Raw genomic sequence first — 23,346 nt, 5'->3', positions numbered from 1 at the left:
ATAATATTATAAAATATATATATATATATATATATATATATAATAAAAAAAATTTAAAAAAAAAATTAAATTTAATTAATTAATTAAAAAAGAAAAAAAGAAAAAAAAATCCTTATATATGTTTTGAAAATAAAAACTTCAATTAAAAAAAAAAAAAAATTCTTTTGGGAAACATACCAAGTAGTAGTACTATTAGATCAAAGGGAAATCATAATTTTATAGACCTCTGGGCATAGATCCAAATTGCTTCCATTGAGAATGGTTGAATCAGTTCACAATCCCATCAGCAATGCATTAATGTCTCACTTACCTCAGAATTGTTTTAATTTGCATTTCTCCAATCAATAATGAGTTAAGAGTATTTTTTCATATAGTTATAGTTTGATTATTTCACCTGAAAATTCTTCATATCATTTGATCATTCAGTTATTGGGGAATGTCTCTTAATATAAATTAGATTCAATTTCCTATGTTTGAAAAATGAGCATTCAACAAGGAAATTTGCTTAAAAATTATTTCTATAATTGCCCTTGCTAACTATTTCTCCCCATTTATTCTATTTTCTCTTCTTTTACCTTGTTTTTCCTCAATTTTTTTTCTCACTACTCCCTTCTCCAATATAGACTTTGGGGACCAAACAAGGCACAACATAGACAAAATTATTTGAGCAAATAAAAAGTTAATATAAATAGATATGCACTTGTCCAAAATAAATTTGCTGACATAGGCATTATCAAATATATTTACACTGCTCAGAGTGTAAGTGATAGTTTGTTTACACCTGTTGGAATACAAGGGAGCTGTTAGAATACACAGGAGCCATCTGACACTGGCTGCTGGAGATCCAACCCAGACCTGCAGAATGGATCTCCTCTTGTGAGAGGATGATAAAAAGAGACTGAGAGGCAGTTGCTGTTCTTTAAGCTCTCTGACTGAAAGGCCATTTCATTGTCTGACCTACCTCCTCTCCCTTCTGCCTCCAATTTATTTCATTCCCAGTCTGCAACACCTGTGTCAGCAAAGGTTGCCCTGCAACTCCTTCAGATGCTATGATCCACAACTGTGGAGCCTCTCAGAGAATTGACCTGCCCCTTAACGATTCCCATTTTTTGTTTTTTACTGTTATCTATCTCCAAGATCTTTGAGGCTTATTCTATATTATGATCCTACAGTAAAGTTCATTTACTCCCTTTCTTCCCCTCCACTGAAAGATAAGAGACTTATCTCTTTTTGTGGAAGATAATTTATGCCTTTCCACTTCTCCCTTGACTTTTCTATTAGCACAATCCTCTATCACCCCTAAATGTTTTTCTTTATATATTATCATTTAATATTCAACTCATACCTCTGCCTTCAATATATATACTACTAACTGTTCTAATAGTAAGAAAGTTCTGATAAGTCACAAGTATCATCCTCCCATTTAAGAATTTAAACAGATTAACCACATTAAGTTCCTTGTAATTTCCCTTTCCTGATTATTCCATTATCCTGAGTCCTATATTTGAAAGTAAAATTTTCTATTATCTTTTTTTTCAATCACAAATATTTGAAAGTCCTCAATTTCATTGAATATCCATTTTCCCCCTAAAGTATTATATTCAGTTTTACTAGGTAGATGATTCTTTGTTCTTTTGCTCTCTAGAATATTGTATTCCTTGACCTTTAAACCTTATTGTAGAAAGTGTTACATCTTGTGATATCTTGACTGTGTATCCACCATACTTGATTCCTTTCTTTCTGAATGCTTACAATAATTTCTTATTGATTTAGAAGTTCTAGAATTTGGATATTATATCCCTGGGAGTTTTCATTTGGGAATTCAGGAGATCGTTGGTGGATTCTTTCAATTTCCATTTTACAATCTGGTTCTAAAATATCAAAATAATTTTCCTTGATAATTTCTTGAAAAGTTGTAGTTAAGACTCTTTTTTTTTTATCATGGTTTTCAGATAGTCCAATTAAAAAAAAATCTCCCTTATATATATTTTCCTAAGTTGGTTGTTTTTCCAAAGAAATATTTCACAATTTTATATTTTTAAATTATTTTTTCTGGATTTGTCATAAAGTTATTAGCTCCTATTTGCCCAATTCTAAATTTTAAGGAATTATTTTCCTCAGTGAACTTTGTACCTCCTTTTCCATTTGACCATTTTTTGGTTTTTAAAACATTCCTCTCATTGGCTTTTTGTATTTCCTTTTGAATCACTTTCATTTCTCTTACTAATTTTTTCTCTAAATATCTTACTAATTTTTAGTAAGAGATTTTATTAATCTTATCAATTTTTTCTCTAAATCTCTTACTTTCAAAATATCTCTTAACCTCTTCCAAGACATGACACCAATTTTTATTTTTCTTGGAGCTTTTGACTGTAGAGACTTTGATTTTGTTATCTTCTTCTGAGTGCATGTTTTGATAGTAACTTTCTATGGTCAGAATCTTACAAAATGTTACCGGCCCCCCCCCCCCAAAAAAAAAAAAAAAAAACCGAAGCAGAGACACACACAAAAAGTAAAGGAAAGTGGTTGAATCAGAATCTATTATCCTTTAGCTGAAATTTTAAAAATCAGGTTTAGATTCTGATTTCAATAGAATAAAAGCAAAAACAGACCTAATTAAAATAGATAAAGAAGGGAACTACATTTTGCTAAAAGGTATCATAGATAACAAAATACTTTTAATATTAAACATATATGCACTAAGTGGTAAAAGCATCCATATTCTTAAAGGAGAAGTTAATTGAATAACAGAAAGAAATAGACAACCAGACTACATCAGATGGAAGATTTCGATCCTATCCTCTCAGAACTCAATTAATCAAACCAAAAATAAGCAAAGGAAAAAAAAAAAAAAAAAAACTAAGGATATAGCATATTGAAAAAGCTAGATATGAAAGACCTTCATAAGAAACTGATTTGGAATAGAAATAAATATCTCTTTTCTCTGAGCAACATATGCCACCTATAGAAAAATTGATTTGAAGCATAAAAGCCTCAAAAATCAAATTTACAAAGGAAAATATTGCATGTATTCTTTTCAGATTACAATGCAATGAAATAAATATAAATATATTCAACAAAGGACAATGGAAAGGTAGATTAAAAATTCATTGGAAACTAAATAATCTAATACTAAAGAATAAGTGCATTAAAGAATAAAACATAGAAATAATCAATAATGTCATTAAGAGAATGAGAACAATAAGACATCATACCAAAATTTATGCAATGTAGTCAAATCAGTACTTAGGGAGAAATGTATTTCTTTCTTTTTTTTTAACATCAATAAAATGGAAAAAATAATAGATAAATGAATAGGACATGAAACTAAAAGAAATTTAAAAATAGGAAAAGAACAAATTAAAAATCCCCGATTGGAAATCTTGAAAATCAAAGCTGAGATTAATGAGATTGAAAGGGGTGTGTGTATGTGTGTGTGTGTGTGTGTGTGTGTGTGTGTGTGTGTGTGTGTGTATGAATTACAAGGATTACACACTATGATTGTGTGGGATATATATATATATATATATACCAGGAATGTAGAATTGGTTTGATATTAGGAAAACCATCAACATAATTGTAAATAATCAATAAGAAAACCAATAGAAACAATATATTTATCTCAACAGATGTATAAAATTATTTTTTTCAAAATACAGCAACCATTCCTGTTACAAAAAAAAAAAAAATGTTAAAATACAATACTAGAAAGCATAGGAATAAAGGGAATGTGACTTTAAATGATAAATAGTATCTATCTAAAACAAACAGCAAACATTATTTGCAATGGGGATAACAGATTAGTAGCCTTCCCAGTAAGATCAGGGATGAAGCACGGATACCCATTTTCATCTTTATTGTTTAATATGGTACCTAGAATATTAGCTATAACAATAAGAAGAGAAAACAAAATAGAAGTGTTATGGGCCAGAACTCTGAATTTGAAGCAAAGGATTCTTACAAGGTACTAAGTCAATGGAATTGATAGAGACCATGGTTATCTAGTTTAGCATAGCTCAGTATGATTGATTTAATGCTACAACAAATAATGGTTTCCTAGAGATATAATGATTGGTGTATACTCAGTGTAGAGAATATAAGCTAGAAACCTCAGCTAGGCAGATTCAGAGAATTCAGAGATTCAGAGGACAAAGAAGGATGCAGGAGCTCAAGCCCATGGAACTAAGGAGAGAGATAGGCTTCTAAGAAAGCTAACCAGGCCTCAGGAAAGGAACAAGACTTTGATGGAGACAATAAAGGATTTTGACTTTAACACCTGGCTGTACTTATGGTGATTATTTAACTGAAATGAAGGCTGCTCCCAGAGACCCCATGAAACCAAACCAAAAGAAGAACATTACATAGAAGGAATTAAAATTGGCAATACAGAAGCCAAACTATCACTCTTTGCAGATGAGATGATGGTATACTTAGAGAAGCACCCAAAAACCTACTTGAAATAATTAACTATCTTAGCAAATTGGCAGGATAGAAGATAAGCTTACATAAATCATCAGTACTTCTTTAAATAACCAACAAAGCTCTGCAGCAAGAGATAGAAAGGGAAATTATATTTCTCGTAACTATAAACAATATAAAATATTGAGGAGTCTACCTCCCAAGACAAATCCAAGAAATATAAAAACAAAATTTCAAAACATTTCTGACACAAATAAAATCTAATCTAAACAATTGGAAATTATATATATATATATATATATATATATATATATATATATATATATATATATATATATATATATATATATATATATATATATATATATATATATATATATATATAATATATATAACTGAATTTTTTTGATAAATTTAGAAAGAATAGCAGTAAAATTTATCTGAAAGAACAAATGGTCAACAATATCAAAGAATCAAGGGGGGATGGAATGAAGAACAAAACAAAACAAATACATAGAAAAACAAAAACAAAGAAAGATTGCCTAAATATACCAGATCATAAACTATGTTATGAAGCAAAAGCCATCAAAACTAGCAAGAACTGGCTAAGGAATAGTGATGGATCAATAAAATAGAAGAGATATGCAAGATACAATATTGAATGAACATGCTCATTTTTGTTTGATAAAACAAAAGGTCCCAGATTTTGAGATAAGCATGCCGTATTAGTCAAAAACTATTGGAAAGAAAATAGAAAGCAATAAAATACAAATCGCTTATAGACTAACATTTCACACTATATACAATGGTATATGGATACATGGTTTAGTTATAAAGGCTAACAATATAAACTAAGGGATAGGTTTTCTCTCAGATTTATGGAAGAAAGGAAAAATTTCTGACAAAATAAGAGATACAGAACATTACAAATTGAAACAAATTTCCAGCCTAAGAAACTTGGAAGGCTTGCAGGAATAATCTGTCACACCAGGATGACATTGCAACTATAACACAGTCCAGACTATAGCAAACTATGATTCAGGCCAACTGAATCAGAAGCAGCACTGGCTGTTGCTGGACCATTTAGATCATAGACATCAAAAACAAAAGAGAAGGTCAGTAGTAAAGGTCTGTCACACTTGGGAGAGAGTGAAACACACAATGAAGGTTTTACTACAACAGCTGAAGCACAGGAGGAGTGGGCCTTGGGACCCACTGAATCAATAGCAATAGTAGGATCAGCCCACAGATGATAAGACCACAGCTGGTGAGAAAGAGCTTACAGGGTTTTCTTTCCTAGCATTCAAGACAGGATTACTGATTTGCCCAAATTTGCATCCAGGTTGCAGTCCTAGGTAGCAGTTTCAGAGTTAGACAGTTCAAAAGCTTCTATCTACAGTGGAGCAGAGATGATCCTCACAGTTTCAGGGCAGAAGATTGCTCATGATTACTCAGACACCAGAACACAGAGCAGAAGATAAATAAATCTACTTCTGCTTAGATTAAGTGATCTTGGAGAAATGGAAAACATACAGGTCCTTAGAAATATTTATAAAATTAATTGTATAAAATCCTTAACACTTGGTACAGTCTCTATCCTAAAACAGAGTCCTACCAGTGACTACCAGAAAAAAAATTCTGACTATAAAAGATCAGTATGGGGACAGGGAAGATCAAAATATACACTCAGAAGATAAGTCAAAATTCCTATATCCAAAGCCACAAAAAAAAAAAAAATGATGTGGTCTCAAACCATGGAAGTGTTCAAAAAGGATATTGAAAATCAAATAAGAGAAGGGGAGGAAAAATTGGGAGGAGAAATGAGAATGATGCAAAAAAAAATCATGACAAACAAGTAAACAGTTTCAGAAAGGAGACACAAAAAATACTAAAGAAAATAACACCTTAAAAAAAGACTATCCCAAATGGTGAAGTAAGTACGAAAGGCTATTGAATGAAATAGTTCCATAAAAAAGTAAAAGTGGCTAAATAAAAAACAAAAAATCCATAAAAGATTAAAGAATGTGGAATACCATATTCCAAAAGGCAAATGACTTGGGTTTACAATCAAGAACTAATTACCCAGCTGGATTTGAGAATCAACTTTCAGGAGACGTTTCTTCAATAAAGTAAGAGACTTTCAATGATTTCTATTGAAAAAAATAAAAAAACAAAAACAAAAAAACAAAACAAAAAACAAAAACAAAAACAGAACAAAACAGAGAATCAGTCTTCAAACATAGGACTCAAGAGAAGCATAGAAAAATAAACGGGGAAAATATATATTTTTAAAGGTTAAACTATTTATTTACATCCCTTGATATCTACAACTTTTGAGAACTTTATCTGTTACTGGGGGAGACAGAGGGGGGTATCACATGGATGGAAAGTGTGGTTGAGTATGACTCTGATAGGATGATATCAAAGAAAAACAAATTAAGAGATAGAAAAAGGATTGTACAGGGAGAAGAGAAAAGGGGAGCTAAAATGATTTTACCCCAAATACATTCCATAAAAATAAAGTCAAAATGGGTACATGATTTAAACATAAAGGATATCATAAACAAATTAGGAGAGCAAAGGATAATTTACCTATTAGATTTTTGGAGATGGAAGGAAGTTATGGCCAGATAAATACTAGAGAACATTATGAAAGGCAACATGGATAACTTAGAATACATTTAATTAAAGGTTTTGCACAAACAAAACCAAAAGAAACAAGAATGAAAGGCAAGAACAAAAAATTTACAGCTAAATGTCTGATAAAGGCATCATTTCTAAAATATATAAAGAACTGTGTTAAATGTATAATAACAAAAGTCATTCCCCATTTGATAAATGTTCAAAGATATGAACAGATAATTTTCAGATGATAAATTTAAAGCCATCTATAGTCATAGGGGAAAAAGTGCTCTAAATCACTATTGATTAGAGAAATGCAAATTACAACAACTCTAAGGTGCCACCTCACACTTTTCATATTGGCTAACATGACAGAGTAAGATAATAAAGACAAATAAATGTTGAAGTGGGTGTGGAAAAACTGGGAAACTAATGTGTTGTTGGTATAGCTTTGAAATAATTCAACCATTCTGGAGAGCAATTTGTAACTATACACAAAGGGATATAAAACTGTGCGTATCTTTTGACCTAGCAGTGGCACTACTGGGTCTATATCCCAAGGAAATGATAAATGAGGTGAAAGGACCCACATGTACAAAAATATTTGTAGCAGCACACAGTAATGGCAAGAATATGCAATGATCAATAATGTAAGCCTACTTTCTTATCAGCGGTTCAGTGATCCAAGGTGATGCTAATAAAATTTGGATAGAAAATGCATCACAAAAAGAACAATGGAGACTGAATGTAAATCTAGTACGTGCTATGTTCACTTGCTTTTGTTGTTGCTTTTCTTCTCTCCCGTGTTCATAATTTTCTTCTTCAGATTATTTTACAACTGAAGAGCTAAAGCAAACGGGGATAAATGACTTGTCTAGTATCACCCAGTTAATATGTGTCTGAGACTGGATTTGAACTCCTGAACTCATGAGTCTTCTTGATCTTAAACCCAGTACCCTACTCAATTTGCTACCTACTCATCCCCTATAGGACACAAAATAAATGCATGCATGTGTGTAATATACATATATTATATTTTTTATTTTTGTATTATGTATTATTTTATATTTTGTATTATGTATTATTTTATTTTTTAATTTATTTTTATTTATTCAAATTATTTATTTATTATTTTGTATTATGCATTATGTATATATTTTATATTATGTATTATTTTTGTATTTTGTATATTTGTATTATGTATATGCCAATGAGAGAAAGAAATAGAGACAGAAACACATACACAGAAAAATCTACTCTGGTTTTCTAGGAAAGAGTATTTTGGAAACAGAGGAACAGTATTCTTTTTCCATCTCTACTACTTTTTACCATGGATTGCCTAGATTGGCTACTTAACATTCTGAGCTTCAATTCCAACAAAGTGAAATGAGAGGTAAGGAATGGATGATAGCTTGTAACATACCTTCTACTTCCAAATCTCTGATCTTGTATATGACCAGAGAAGATATACGCTCATATGTATTTATCAATATTTCTATAATTAGAATACATACATAAGAAAGTGCAAAAAATTCCAGATCTGTTACTTCATCAGCATAAGGAACATTTTATGAAGAAATCCCTTCAATCAAATCAGACCAGTAACTTCTTTATAACACTTTAAAAGATGATTGGGACAACTCCAGTTTTAATGACTAATTCAGGATTCTGAGTCAACACTAGAACCCAGGTCATTCTGAGTATACTGTTCTCCTCTCTTACCACTTTTCTTTGCTCCCTCTGTCTTCTTTCTTCCCTTCCTCCCTTCCTCCCTTCCTCCCTTCCTCCCTTCCTCTCTTCCTTCATTCTTCCCTTCCTCCCTTCATTCTTTCCTTTCTATCTGTTATCTGTTGTATGTATGTATGCATGCACATATGTATACATATCAACATATCCATGCATATGTATATAAAGATATATATATATATGCACATACACACATATGAGGGTTTATACACATACATATATAAACATACATACCTGCAAAGAATAATCCACAAGGTTCATCTTTCTATATATTTTCTGAAGCTATATGTTATCATGCATTTGTAAACATCATATATATGTATATATACATATACATACATAATATATACATATATAAATATATATATATAAAGAGAGAGACAGACAGAGAGAGAGAGAGAGAGAGAGAGAGAAATGCATATTCTATACCTACATACACACATAGCCTATCAGTGTATTTTCTACACTGTGCATTTTATTCTTCATTGACTGCATATTTCACATCTCCATGAAGCTGTGTTGGTAGCAGTGACAGTATGGAAATATATACACATTGGTATTCGAATGGAGATTTGCCTAACCAAACAGACACACACAAAAAGTATTTGAATACAAATGTATTAACTTCAGAAATAAATCACAACCGGAGGGCAACATGAATAAACTGAAAATTTTAGGAAGGAGTTAAAAAACAGCTGTAGTTGAAAGATGGATCATCACACCCAGAAATTTAGCTGCAATGACTTTTTTTTTTAGTTTCTTTTAAGCAGAGAATGACAAAATCCCAAATAGGAATCCCAGGAATTATATAAGACTATGGGATTTTTTATTGTTTGTGTATTTGCTGTCTGAATATGTATGTGTTTATATACTGTGCTCATTGATGGTAGTTTTACAGTTCTACCTTATGTTGGGGGGAACTCATCTTTTGGGGGGTTAAATATATGAACTTAGGAAAAGCCAATTTCATGTGCTGTTAATTTAATTCCCAACAATAAAACCTTACTTCTTCTGATGGAAAATGAAATTACCCTCTCTATACCCTTTTTATCTGTCAATTAAATGTGTTTTTCTCCCCCAAATAAGCCCTATACATTATTGCTAATATTTCCTTAACTCCCAACAAAATTAACAACAAAATGGGAGTAATTCACTACAGTATTCCCAGGGGAAAAACTGTCAGGTTAAGATGTTGGAACTATAACCTACTCTTTCCTTTTCAGGGTTGAAGTCTCCAGTGAGTTGAAAGTATTTATGGTATCTAGCTGAAGTTATGCTGGCATTTTGTGAAGTGCTTAGAGCCTATATGCAATTTTAAAAATATAAATTTCCAATAGTATTTTATTTTCTCAAATACATATAGAGTTTTCAACATTTATTTTCATAAGATTGGGTGTTCTAATTTTTTTTCTCCTTCCCTTCCTAACTGCCCCCCCCACATATCAGATTAGCAAGTAATCTGATATAGGTTATACATGTACAATACTTTTATCTATATTTTCATGTTTGTCATGTTGTATGAAAAAATAATATCAAGAGGGAACAACCCATGAGAAAGAAAAGCAACAAAAAAAAAACAAACAAAAAGTAAAAATAGTATGCTTCAATCCATATTCAATCTCTACAGTTCTCTCTCTGGATGTAGGGGGCATTTTTGATTCTGATTCTATTGGAATTATCTTGGATCACCACAATTCTGAGAAGAGCTAAGTATGTTATAGTTGATCATCACATAATCTTGCACAATGTACAATGTTCTCCTGGTTCTGCTCAACATCAGTTCATATAAGTCTTTCCATGCTTTTCTGAAACCAGCCTGCTCATTATTTATTATAGAACAATGATATTCCATTAAATTTATATACCGTAACTTATTGAGCCATTCCACAATTGATGGGTGTCCACTGAATTTCCAGTCCCTTGACACTACAAAAAGAACTGCTACAAACTTTTTTTTGCACATATGGTTCTTTTCCTTTCTTTTATGATCTTTTTTGGATTCCCAGTAGGAAGACAACTGGATCAAATAGTATGTACAATTTTAAAGCTCTTTGGTCATTATACCAAATTGCTCTTTAAAAATGGCTAAATCAGTTCACAATTCTCCCAACAATGCATTAATGTTCCAGATTTCACACTTCCTCTTTAACATTTATCTTTATCATTTCCTGTCATCTTAGCCAATGAGATAGATATAAAATGGTACCTAAGAACTACTTAATTTGTATTTCTTTAATAATACTGATTTAAGACATGTTTTTATATTACTATTAATGACTTTAATGTCAAATTTATTTTTGTTATAGAATAAACTAAACATTTTCATAAGATAGTATAATAAAAAGATGATTCTACACGAAACTGTTAAATCTAGTATGTACAACTTGATATTCCCTATGATGACTATGTAAATTTATTTTTTCTTTTTTTTTCTTTCTTTATAACTTTATACCCTAGAAATGGCTACCATTATGTACAAATACATATACGTGTGTGTTTCATAATTCTATACGTCCTTATATTTATCAGTTCTTTCTCATGATGCACATGGTGTCTTTCTTCATATGTCCTTTCTAAGTTAATTTGGATTTGTAATAGTCAAGATGATTTATTTACTCAAAGAAATTCTTGAAACAATATTGCTATTACTCTATGCAATGTTCTCTTGGTACTATTCATCTCACTCTTCATTGTTTTGTGCAAGTATTTCCATGTTTTTCTAAGATATTTGAGCTCATTTTAGTATAACAGTATTCCATCACAATAATATACTGTAATTTGTTCTGGCTTTAATTTTTTCATCTGAAAATTGTTCATTTCCTTTAACCATTTATCAACTAGAGAATGATTTGTATATTCATAAATTTTATTCACATCTCTATATATTTTAAAAAATAAGGCTTTATCAAAAACACTCACTGTAAAAAGTGTTTCCCATCTTTATGCTTCACTTCTAGTCTTAGCTGCATTGGTTTTATTTGTGCAAAAATGGCTTAAAATTTGATTTAATCACAACTGTCCAAACATATGTTTTCTAATACAGAAAAAAAAGACATTGTGACATAACTTTTTGCTTTTATGTGTGTTTTCATATTACAATCTACTCCTCACCAATGGTAGAAGTAAGTTTGTAAGGAAATCAGAGACAAAATTGATAAAGTCATTGCTAAATTGGAAAGTTTGATTGTGGAATATAATACAAATGGGAATCTTATTGGGTATAAAAAACACATACATACAAAACAGTTTCAAGTTGGAGCTACTGGGCCTAGTAGTAATTGAAAGGGAAGGATAAAGAATAGGACTCCAATAGAAAGTAATTCTTAATTTGAGTCCTAAAAGAAGATAAGAGTTTCTGTAAGAAGGAGATGAGAAAGATACACATTCTAGACATATGGTAGAGTATGAAAACATACAGAAAAGGAAAAGGCTGTCATATACAAGGAAAAGTAATTAGGTCAGTCTAATTAGGATACAGTACATATGAAGAAGAACAATGTTTAAGTCCAAAAAAGCAGACGGAAATTGGATTGTGAAGAGTTTTTAATGGCTAATGAAGTGATCATATTTTTTATTTTATAGGCAAGAAGAAACTACTAGTTTCTGTTGATCAAGAAAGTGACATAGTGAGATATGTGTATTAGTACTAATTATATGGCAGTTTCATTATGGGTAGATGGGAGAAAATAGAAGCTGAGTTGTATTATTTATGTAGTGATGAGAGACAAATTTATTGGCAATGGATTGAAAGAAAGAATGAATCAGATGCAAGGGATGTTGTATCCAAGTAGCAAAATGACAATTTATCAGAAATGGAAGATGAGGAACTGTGAAGGGTCAATGATAATATCCTAGTTGTGAAGCTGGATGGCTAGAAAAATGCTACTACCCTCAAAAATTATGCTAGTTAAGTGGGCAATATTTTGAGGGGGATAACAAATTTCAACTCCATAAGAAAAAGCCATGATTAAGTAAACTTCTCAACCTTTTCTCCATAAGGATGTAAATCATATAATGATATAATAGACTATAAATATATTTTAGTTAGGAAGTCTCTATTGCTTCACCAGACAGAGGAGTGATGATATAAGAATTTCAAAGAAAGATAGTGAAGATGATGGAAAATAGAATTCACAGAACTGATTAAGGAAATTTAGAAGAAGTTGAATTTTTTTTTAAAGTTCATCATGAGATGAAAAATGTTGAAGGGTTATTTTAAATTATTACAGGATTAGAAATTTTAAAGTTGATAGGAATATAATGCAGTCAATAATATAATTTTAAAGCTTAAAGGGACCTTAAAAATCTTCTAATCATATGATAATACATTTACTGTTTGCAAAGAAATTACATATCAATTAGAGATACTGACTTTGTAAATGAAAACATTAAGGGTAAAAGATTATTCAATTTGCCCAAGAATAGATATAAGCCAATTAAATGGTACAGTGGATAGAGCCTTGAGCATAGGTCTGGTCTCAAATATTTACTATATTTAAGACTCTGGGAAAGTCACTTCACTCCATTTACTCAGTTTCTCACCAGCAAAATAGGAACACAATGCAGAAGGAAATGACAAATCAGTCCAATATCTTTGCCAAGAAAAAACCATGGAGCAGAAGTTGTTCAGTTCCTGACTATAAGTGGTCTGCTCTTGCCAGAAACTATCAGCATAGCTAAGGAAAACATGCTTTGCTAATATCCAGCCCTTACTGTAAAACAAAACAAAACAAAACAAAACAAAAAAACTGTCTCATACAGCTGACCAAATTGATGCCTCGAATATTGATGGCAGTAGAATCCCTTCAACATAACAAAGGGGCTACAGTCCATTGAAACTGAGAACACAGAGGAAAACCAGTGCCTCTTTGAGTAGTTATTTTTGATCAGATGATCAAGTGAACTTCTACATTGGAGATGTTATTCTTTTCCATGAAACACTCTGTCACAAAGCTGATGATAGTCATCTCTTTCTCAATGTCATAAGGGCAAAGGGTGGCATTGTGGGTATCAAGATGGACTAAGTTGTAGTGCCCCTAGCAGAGACTAATCAATCTCCAGGAGACTACTACCCACATTCTGGATGGTATGAGTAAACATGTTCAGTAGAAGAAAGATATGGCTAACTTTGCCAGTGTATTTTGTACTGAAGTTTGGGAATAATACACCTTCTCCATATGTCAAGATGGGGAATGACTATGTGCTGGTCCTGTATGCTAGCATTTGCCAGAAAAAATTGTCACTGTCCTCATTGTGGACCCAGAGATTCTTCCTAATGGAGAATATGATCAGAAAGGTTGTCAGTAATGTCATTGAGAATCTCCTAACTGTTGTCTATCAAACTCTCAATGTCAACCATTCTTATGTGGAAGAGATAGATCTTTCTGAAGTTTAAAATGGTCACCCTTGGCCATATCTGTTCCCAGAAGTACTCACTTGAGAATGTTCCAATGGCAACTGTAATTTCCTTTCACTGGACTATGCCTCCATCAACTTTAATGCCTCCATCAACATTTCCATCAACTTCAATGCCATCAGCATCTATTCCTTGAATAAGCCATGGGTTCTGACTTTTTTTTTTTTTACTGGCTGAGCCTTTCAGAATCTGCTCTCAAGACCTAGGAGGAAAACAGGAATGTCCTGATTTTCCAAAAGGGATATATTAAGCACTATTCTCTTAGCTTCTTTAACATTGCACCATTATAGTTTCAATCTTGCATCTTTTAGAATTTTTCACTGGGGCTATTAAAGCTTCCTTTTATCCTCCTATGCTCCTATCACAAATTCTGTTTATTGTTCCCCCTAAATATTTGTTAATCCATCTTTATTTAAAACATCTTCACTCTCCCCACCTTTTCTTTTTCCACCAAGGATAATTCAAGAGCTATGTTGGATAGAGAGACAAGAAAATGAGATGTGCATTGTTTTCCAGAACACATCACTGCTATTCATTTAATCAAACTCCTCAAACTATTTTCATCTAGATTTACCATAGTCTCTGACATGGATTTTAATATGAAGTCTAGAAATCTAGAAAGAAATGTACCCAGTCTAGCAATAGCTTACATTCTGTCACTCACCTCTGCCCCTTTGCTAGTCCAAATTAGCTAGCGTGACTTTCTTATTATTATTTCCAACTTTACTCTGTATTCCTTTAAGGCATTTGAAGCATGAATTTCAGTTACAGTATTTGTTACTGCAGAAATGATGAAAGTAAATCATGCTGTTTAAGATGAAAAATATGACATTCACAACACCATTGCTCTCTCTACTTTGCCTTCCATTGAAAATGTGCTTTTATTTTTTCTACCTCATCAAAATGCAAAATACAGTTTGAAAAATTAAGCTGGGACCTAAGTGTTTTTTATGATGTTTATTTGTATTGTCATCCTTCAAACGCATTTGGTATATGGGCTGGTCTGTGGGGAGCCTGTTATATTTATGGATTGCCACAGCAACTTGGGGAATGGACTTGAGCAGTTCAACTTACTCAATGCAAGTAGAGCTGCATGGATGTGTATGTAGTAATTTTCTTCTTCTGAATAATGCTTAGTTGATTTCAAGCTTATGGAATAATAACATCTTATTATAATATTGCATATTAGACTTGCTTGGATTAATGTCAGCACTTCCATTAGTACAGCCTTTCGCTAAAGATAGGTGTAGAAATTCCCAAACCATGCTTCAGTACCAAACTATAATATTGCCAACTTTGTAAAACTATATGGGTTTATATAAGAAAGAAACAAATCCTCTTGGATTTGTTATTGTTGTCTTGTTTTCTTGTTATTTTTATATAGGGAAAAACTAATAGAATGATTATTTTTAAAATAACTTTTCCATAGAGCTTGTCACAAAGTAGAAACATAGCACAAGTGTTCTGATTCCAAAGCAATTGTTTTAAACACCCATACCCAGTGTCTATTCTAGTATGTTGAAGTCCAATCCTCTCTATCTAATTATTGGTTCAATGCAGATTGCATGAAATTAAAAGGATCATTTAGCTTTTGAGAAAAGGAGGGTATCTAAAAAAAAAGTCTTAGAGATCTAAAGACTAATGGCAGCTGTTGGCACAGTAGATAGAGTGCTGGACTTGGAGTATAGTAGACCTGAATTCAGAACAAGCATCAAATATTCAACAATCCTGTTACCCCAGGTAAATTACCTAATTACTTTTTCATTATCATCAACCTATAAAATGGAAATATTGATAGTATGTACCTTACTGAGTTTTTCTGAAGATCAAAAAAGATAATATTTGTAAAAAACATTAAGCAAAATACCTGACACATAGTATAAGCCATAAATGTATATTCCTTTATTTCCTCTCAGTTTTTATTTATTTTTTTAATCTGGAGGATATACACACAAATTTACATACCTACTCATATATGTATATGTGTATATACATATGTACACACACAGGATATGTGTATGTATATATACACATGTGCATATGAACATATTAATATACATATATATATATATATATATATATATATACACACGCATACACATGCATGTATGTCACCGATGGTATAATGGCAAAAATTCTATGCTAACTGTTATAAAACTAGGCTCGACATCTTGATCGACTTTGAGAGACTTTCAGAGCTCAGTTTTCTCATTTACAAAAAGGAAGATCTATTCTTTCCTTAAGAGCAAAAATGAGATGATGTCTATTATGAGTTAAAGTGTTTTGTGATTGTAATATGCTATATCATTACTTGTGGATTATGATTTTGGCAGTAGTGACTGTTTTGTATGTATGATTTGTTGTTGCTATCTTTTGTTTTTGTTATAGGTGGAAGAGAAGAAAAAGAAGAAGCAAAATAAGTCTTGGTAGCTACAAAGAAATATAGAATGTTTAACAGGAAAAAGTCAGTAAAAGATGCACAATCAAAAATTGTCCTGGAAGTGTTCAAAAAGAAGACAAGTTTTGGTGCTTCGCTAGAAGCTGGATCAATCAGAAGTTGTCAATAGATGATACTTAGAAATTTCATATCACCTGATTGTAGGATAAAATATACACCACCATTTCAATCAACATCAATAGACATTTCAGAAACCTACTTCACTGTAGGAACTAGAGAAATGCAGCTACATTTTCTGAGCATCCAAACAGGAAAATCAATTCCAAATTTCAGAGCTTAGATCTACAGGAACAATGGAGATATTTTCCCCCTCTGTTTCCTCTGTCTCTTACAGGGTCAGATCCCCCATAATTGTTCTTCTTAATATCTAACTTTTCTCTAACTCTGAAGCTATACTGGTTTCTCAACCCCACCTTCAACATTTTTTATCTCTCAACATTACCAACTCTTATTTCTTTTAAAAGATTTCTTCCATCCATTCCAGTAAATTGTAGAGTTTCTTAAGAATTTCTGAAATCAGATTGAAAATGGCTACTTGATAACCATCAGTCATTTGTATATGTGATTTATGTAAATTTAAAATCAATTTCATTTATTTGTAATCATTAATAATGTAGAATAACTGATTTTTAGGAAATCTTAATCATAATTGTTTTTAAGCCACAAGTTTTAGATATATACATATGTGTATATTATATAGGTACACAGTATGCTTATAAACATATGCAGAGAAAAGCATATAGACATGTATGCATATCTACATGTATATATGTAAATCTAATGCCAAAAGCAACTTTAGAAGTATCCTCTTCCAAACATTTTATTTACTAGAATTGGACATTGCAACTCAAGTAAGTTATATTTTGCTGAAGTACAAATAAAGTCAGCTAGATGCCATTTAGACTCAATAGTTTGCAACCTTTAGACCTTTGCAAACCAAGCCTTGGTTTGAATCCAAATGTGAAGGTTTCAGAATTAATGTTCTTACCAGTCTAAGTACTGAAATCCCTGCATGATTAAACATTCCATGATTTGACCCATTGATGAATTCTATGATTTCATTCCTTATCTCATAGAAGTACAGCCTTTATTTTTCAATCTGAAAAAGGGAATGAAGCAGTACATCTATCTTATCAAAATATCATGGAGATTTTCTGAAAGATACTGCAGTTATGAGCCATATCCCAAGTGTGTGTATATATATATATATATATATACATATATATATATATATATATATATATATATATATATATATATATTGCTACCAATATTAAATTACTAACTAGGAACATGAACAATGAACATACTCTTTGTTACATTACGAGCTCTCTCTCTCTCTCTCTCTCTCTCTCTCTCTCTCTCTCTCTCTCTCTCTCTCTAGCTTTAGCTTTATTATGTCCACATATGTGAGTTGAGAGAAATACATAAAGTGGCCTGTTCATTAAGAAGAGAAAACTGCAGCCTTTAAATCATGAATTTATGCAATTTTTAACTGTTTTTAACAAGCACAAAATGGTTCACGGGAATTATGCAAGTATAGATCATTTTAATTTGAATCATTGTGGAATCATAAAGGATTCAGTTCTTTAATTTTGTGCCTTCAAGTCAGCCACTTTGATTAAAAAATAATAAAGCATGAGAGCCGTAGGGTCCTTGCAGGTTCTCGGCACTATCATGGCTTCCTGATCTTCGGTGCTAATTCTCCTCATTAATATTAATAAAAGGCTGATAGGCCATCTCAAAGCATGATACGAAAAGCATGCAATTAATTGCTTGTAGTATTTTTATGCTTATTTTGCACAATGAAATAATGCCTTGGGACTGACTATCAGCTAATCAATAATATCAAATGTGCTGAAAATGAGCACCTCTAGTTCCTTTTTCATAAATCTCCTTTAATTCTGGAAACATGAAAATGCAGTGGAAGTTGTTGTGTGTCATTTTGAAATTAAAATCAGCATGCAAAGAGGTTTAGTTTCTTGAAGCTCTAGCTCCTCTATTTGATTTTTTTTCAACCTCTGGGTGTTAAGGCATCTTCCATTCCCTCAATTGTCACATTCATGAAATAGTCTGATCTCTTCTGGGCAACCTTTGAAATTGTGGATTATAGTCATGCAATGTTTGAATGATTTGATTCATCAGATAGTTTTGGTTTTTATACTTTCTCTGATGAATTTCCAAATTAATGGGCCAACTTAATTGAATTGGCCATTGGCTTTTGTAGATAGATAGACAATACTTCCTAAAAGATAGGTATATTTAACAAGACTGATCTACCCACCTAGAATTATCATATTGTTCCTTCTAATTTACCAAATTTTAGAATACAGGATATGATATTATCATTATTCTCAAATTAGGTTTTAGCTAAAAGATGGCCTAAATGACCTAGAACTATATGAGGATTTATCATTACCAATATGGTAACCTCTTTTTATTCTTTGTTATTTTTGTTACAGATTAATCAAATGGATGGTTCTAATTACATTATTCTACTATTTATAATTTTAAATAGTTTCCATTACAGAAAAGGTAAAGTTCAGACACTTTAACTTGTCAAGGTCTTCTACAATATAGGTCAAATATACATACCTAATGTTTTCTTACCAATAGAAATAAGTACTTACTTTTGAACAAACGTATCTCTACTTTTTTTCCTTCATATCTTTATTAATATTATTCATTATCAATAAAATGTTCTCTCCTGTTACCCAAACTTTGCTTTTTTTGGGAAAAAAGAACAACTTTAAGGAACAACTTAACATCAGTACATTGTTTTAATCTTTTCTTAACTTTCCCAGAAATTAGTTTTCCCTAATTTTAATATCATAGTTTCTGTATTCCTTTTAAGAACTTATAATTACATATTATTTTTACCTTTATATAGAAATTTGAACCACTTTATCACTTGCACAATAGGTTCTCATGGACAAAAAACTACTATAGATTCGAGATACTCTGTGGTTATGCATGCACTCAAAATCATAGCTCCTACTGATCTACATACTTTACTAATCATCCAGAGAAAACAATATGTTCAAACTTAAGATATTTAATGGAACATCAGATTTAGCAAAGTGGCAATAAAATTATTTCCTCAATATGGTCCACATTCTCTGAATAACATGGTAAGAATAAATATACATAGTAAATATGAGAATACAGGTATAGAGAACTTATATGGCCAGGATACAAGTATAGAATAGCAGATAGATAGATGGATAAATAGAGATAGACATATAGATAGATATAAATATAAAAGTATATATGTATATATACATATATATGTAAATATATATATGTGTGTAAATATATATATATACATATATATGTAAAAATATATATATACATATATATGTAAAAAAAAAATATATATATATATATAAAACACCTACATACCCACACCCACATACCCACACCCATATATATATATATATATATATATATATATATATATATATATATATATATATATATATATATATATATATACACACAATTAGAATGGAAGCATAGATATTACATTCCTCTATAGCATATATAGAAAGGCACCTCTTAATAAGTAAAGTTTTCTTTTATCTTAATGGCTCTTAGAATCCTGGTAATTTCTGGCATTTTTCTCACCATGGCCCTGATCTTCAGTCATCTCCTCTCCACCAGAATATGTCATATATAAAAATTGATGGCTATCACTTCATAATATCACCCTGCACAGCTATGTTATATTCTTCCCTCTCATTGATTTTAACATGCTTTTATATATTGCTTTCCTCCATTAGAATCTAATATTTTAAAAAATAGGAACTTTCTTAATTTCTTGTATATCATCTTCAGTGCCCTTAATAAATGTTCTGTTTATTCTCTCTCTCTCTCACTATCATATTGTCATGCTATTGCTTTGTCCTTTGGCTTGCCAGCACGCTTTTTTATGTGTCATGAAATATTCTTAAACCCATAATGCACTGGGCATTTCTCATTACTAGATCTCTGTAAGTACTCTTTAGCATCATTTTGCATGTTTCATGGTTGTTGCTGGCCACTGACAGGTGTTGATCCAACTTATCATGTTGTTATAGAATTTTTCTGTGCTTCTGCTTTCCTTTCCAACTGGAGTGAATATTTTGCTATTTATTATATTTTTTTTCCTAATATGAATAGTGCTGTTCATTATACTCTTTTTGCTTAAATTATATACAATTTTCTATACTTCAATAGCTTTTTAAAAATCATTTTTTTAAAATTTGGATGCATAACTTATTTCTATGTGATCTTTAAGCCTAAAATGTTTGAAATGAAGGAAATTTAAGTTTATTAACATCTCTAACTCTATAATCCTATGATCTACAATACTTGATTTATAATTGATCCACATGTCATCACAAGTCATAAGGTTCTGTGAATTAATTTTAACAATTTATTTATGGACCTAATTATCAGTTCTCTGGGTATTGCAAGAACTTGCCAATAGGTCTTCCTGAGTCTACCCCTTCCCCAATCTATTAGTCATAATCTGTCAGAATAAGTGTCTCCCTATATAGATACATTCCAACTAAATCCAATCCAACAAGCATTTATTAAATGTTTATTCTGTGTCAGGTATTGCACTTGGTGCTCAGGATACAAAGACCAAATTAAAAATTGTCCTTGTGTTCCAAGACTTAACTTACTTTGACATATAATCACTTAACACTTTTGTTGTTGTAGTTTAGTCATTTAAGTCATTTCTAACTCTTTATGACCCTACTTAAAAAATGCTGTGTTTCCTTGTTGCCTAACAAGTAAAGTTTAAATAGTTAATTCCAGGTATGTAAGACACTTCCTTATTTGCCATATTTTTTATCTAACTACTCCATTTGTATTTTGTGATATAGCCAAATCAGGTTATTTTTTGTCATCTCCATCTTCCTACAGACAAAGTGTTGTAATATTGTTCACATAATCTCCATTCCAGTAATGTACAACATCACTCCTTTTGCTTACTGAATTTCAAACAACTACTTTATTCCATCATCTATTCCTTGATGCCTTCACTGATGTGTGTCTTCCTTACAAATCAATCACTTTGTGACTGTATCTCCACAGTCAGGTTATGTAATGTATATTAGTGTTACTTGTGATAAGCTAATTGCCTTATATCATAATGTTACCTACCTGAGGTCAGGAATTTTTATTCCCAGACTTCTAGGCCAGGACTCAAAAAAAAATTATACACACACACACACACACACACACACACACACACATATATATATATATATATAGTCAATGAATTAACTCTGTCTACAAATACATTCTATTCTAATTTTTTATGGATGAAAAAAATGGAGAAACCTCTAAGACAAGTACTTTTTTTAAGGCTATCTATCTATGTGCTACAATTAAAAGGGTTCTGGAAGAGACCGCCAAAAAATGTACCCCACTGAGGTTTCACAGTATCTGACATCCCATTATTTGAAAATGGACTTTTGTGATTGTCATTATTTCTTTTTAAAAACTCCTGAAGGCATTAAATCCACATGTTTCATCAAACATGTTTCTGAACTTGCTCTCCTCCAGGGAAAGGAAGAAGATAAGGAAATAATAGATTCTATAAAGTAAAAGAGCACAGTAAACAGGGCATTAAAGGGAGAAAAAAAAGAAGAAAAGAATAAATACATAAAAAAGTTTACATATAATTTTTCTCAATGTTACCCATGTGTAATAAGTATAGGATCAAAGATTTAAAGCTGCAAAGTAACTTAGAAGCCAATTGATTAAAAAAAAAGGTTAAGTGACTTACTATGAGTTTTGTGGCCAGTTAATATCTGAGGCAATATTTAAACTCAAAAACTTCTTGGCACATACATTTAAGTCCAATGATAAGTCTATAGAATCAAGGAATTTCAGAGTTGGAAAGAATCTTAGAAGTTTGTCACAACTTAACGGAATTTTATAATTGTACATGAATTCTATGACCATTAAGTTCAACACATTATGATAGAAGAATCCTTGTTACATAGGCAACAGGTGGTGATTAACATTTTTGTTTAAAGAGCTACAAAGGAAATAAATCTGTTATGTCCTAAGGTCCTATTCTCTTTTGCTCTTTTAGTGTATCTTTAATTGTTATAGTTTTTCTTTTTTTTCTCTATCTCTCTGCCTCTCTGTCTTTATCTTTGTCTGCCTGTGTGTGTCTGTCTCTGAATCTCTCTTTGTATCTGTCTCTTTATGTCTGTGTGCTTGTTGGTCTGTTGATCTGTCTGTCTATCTGTTCCTCCCCTCCTTTCTTTCTTCTCTCTCTCCCCATATAACAAGCTTAAGTTTTCCTTACCTTGCCATCTAGTTCTATTCTATTTTCAGGGATCATACAGAACCAATCCCTATTTTATTTTCACATCTTTTAAATACTTGCAGAGAGTTATAATGCTATCCCTGAATATTCTCTTCTCCAAGCTAACCATTCTCAATTTTTTCTAATGATTCTAATATTTCATGAAACTTTCAGTTTCCTATTTATTCTTTTCTGGATTTCTTTATTAAGTACATAGTCCAAATCAGAACATCCTGAGGTCCGACTAGGGCAGAGTATAGTAGAGTTCCCAGTCCTCTAAGGTATTCATAACTTAATACTGTCCAAGTTTAAGTTGTTTTTTTTGTCATATTACACTTCTGACTCTTGCTATGTTTATTGAGCACTAAAAAA

At 31.3% G+C, this 23,346-nt stretch overlaps 1 long non-coding RNA gene across 2 annotated transcripts in view; it reads right to left on the bottom strand.

Annotated features, from left to right (window-relative positions):
- Positions 1-22,533, bottom strand: part of LOC141554269 (uncharacterized) — a 45,430-nt gene extending 22,897 nt beyond the window's left edge. Inside the window, exon 1 of one of the 2 annotated variants that reach the window (XR_012485813.1) lies at positions 22,444-22,533. This is a non-coding gene — a long non-coding RNA (uncharacterized LOC141554269). Of the gene's footprint in view, positions 1-14,223; positions 14,400-22,443 lie in introns of those variants that run through there. The other variant, XR_012485815.1, reaches the window with a different exon arrangement.
- Positions 22,534-23,346: the final 813 nt, after the last annotated feature.

The sequence above is a fragment of the Sminthopsis crassicaudata genome, chromosome 1, assembly GCF_048593235.1.
Source record: "Sminthopsis crassicaudata isolate SCR6 chromosome 1, ASM4859323v1, whole genome shotgun sequence".
Classification (NCBI taxonomy): Eukaryota; Metazoa; Chordata; class Mammalia; order Dasyuromorphia; family Dasyuridae; genus Sminthopsis; species Sminthopsis crassicaudata.
The sequence above is the reverse complement of the archived record's forward strand: the minus strand, read 5'-3'. Positions and strand labels throughout refer to the sequence as shown.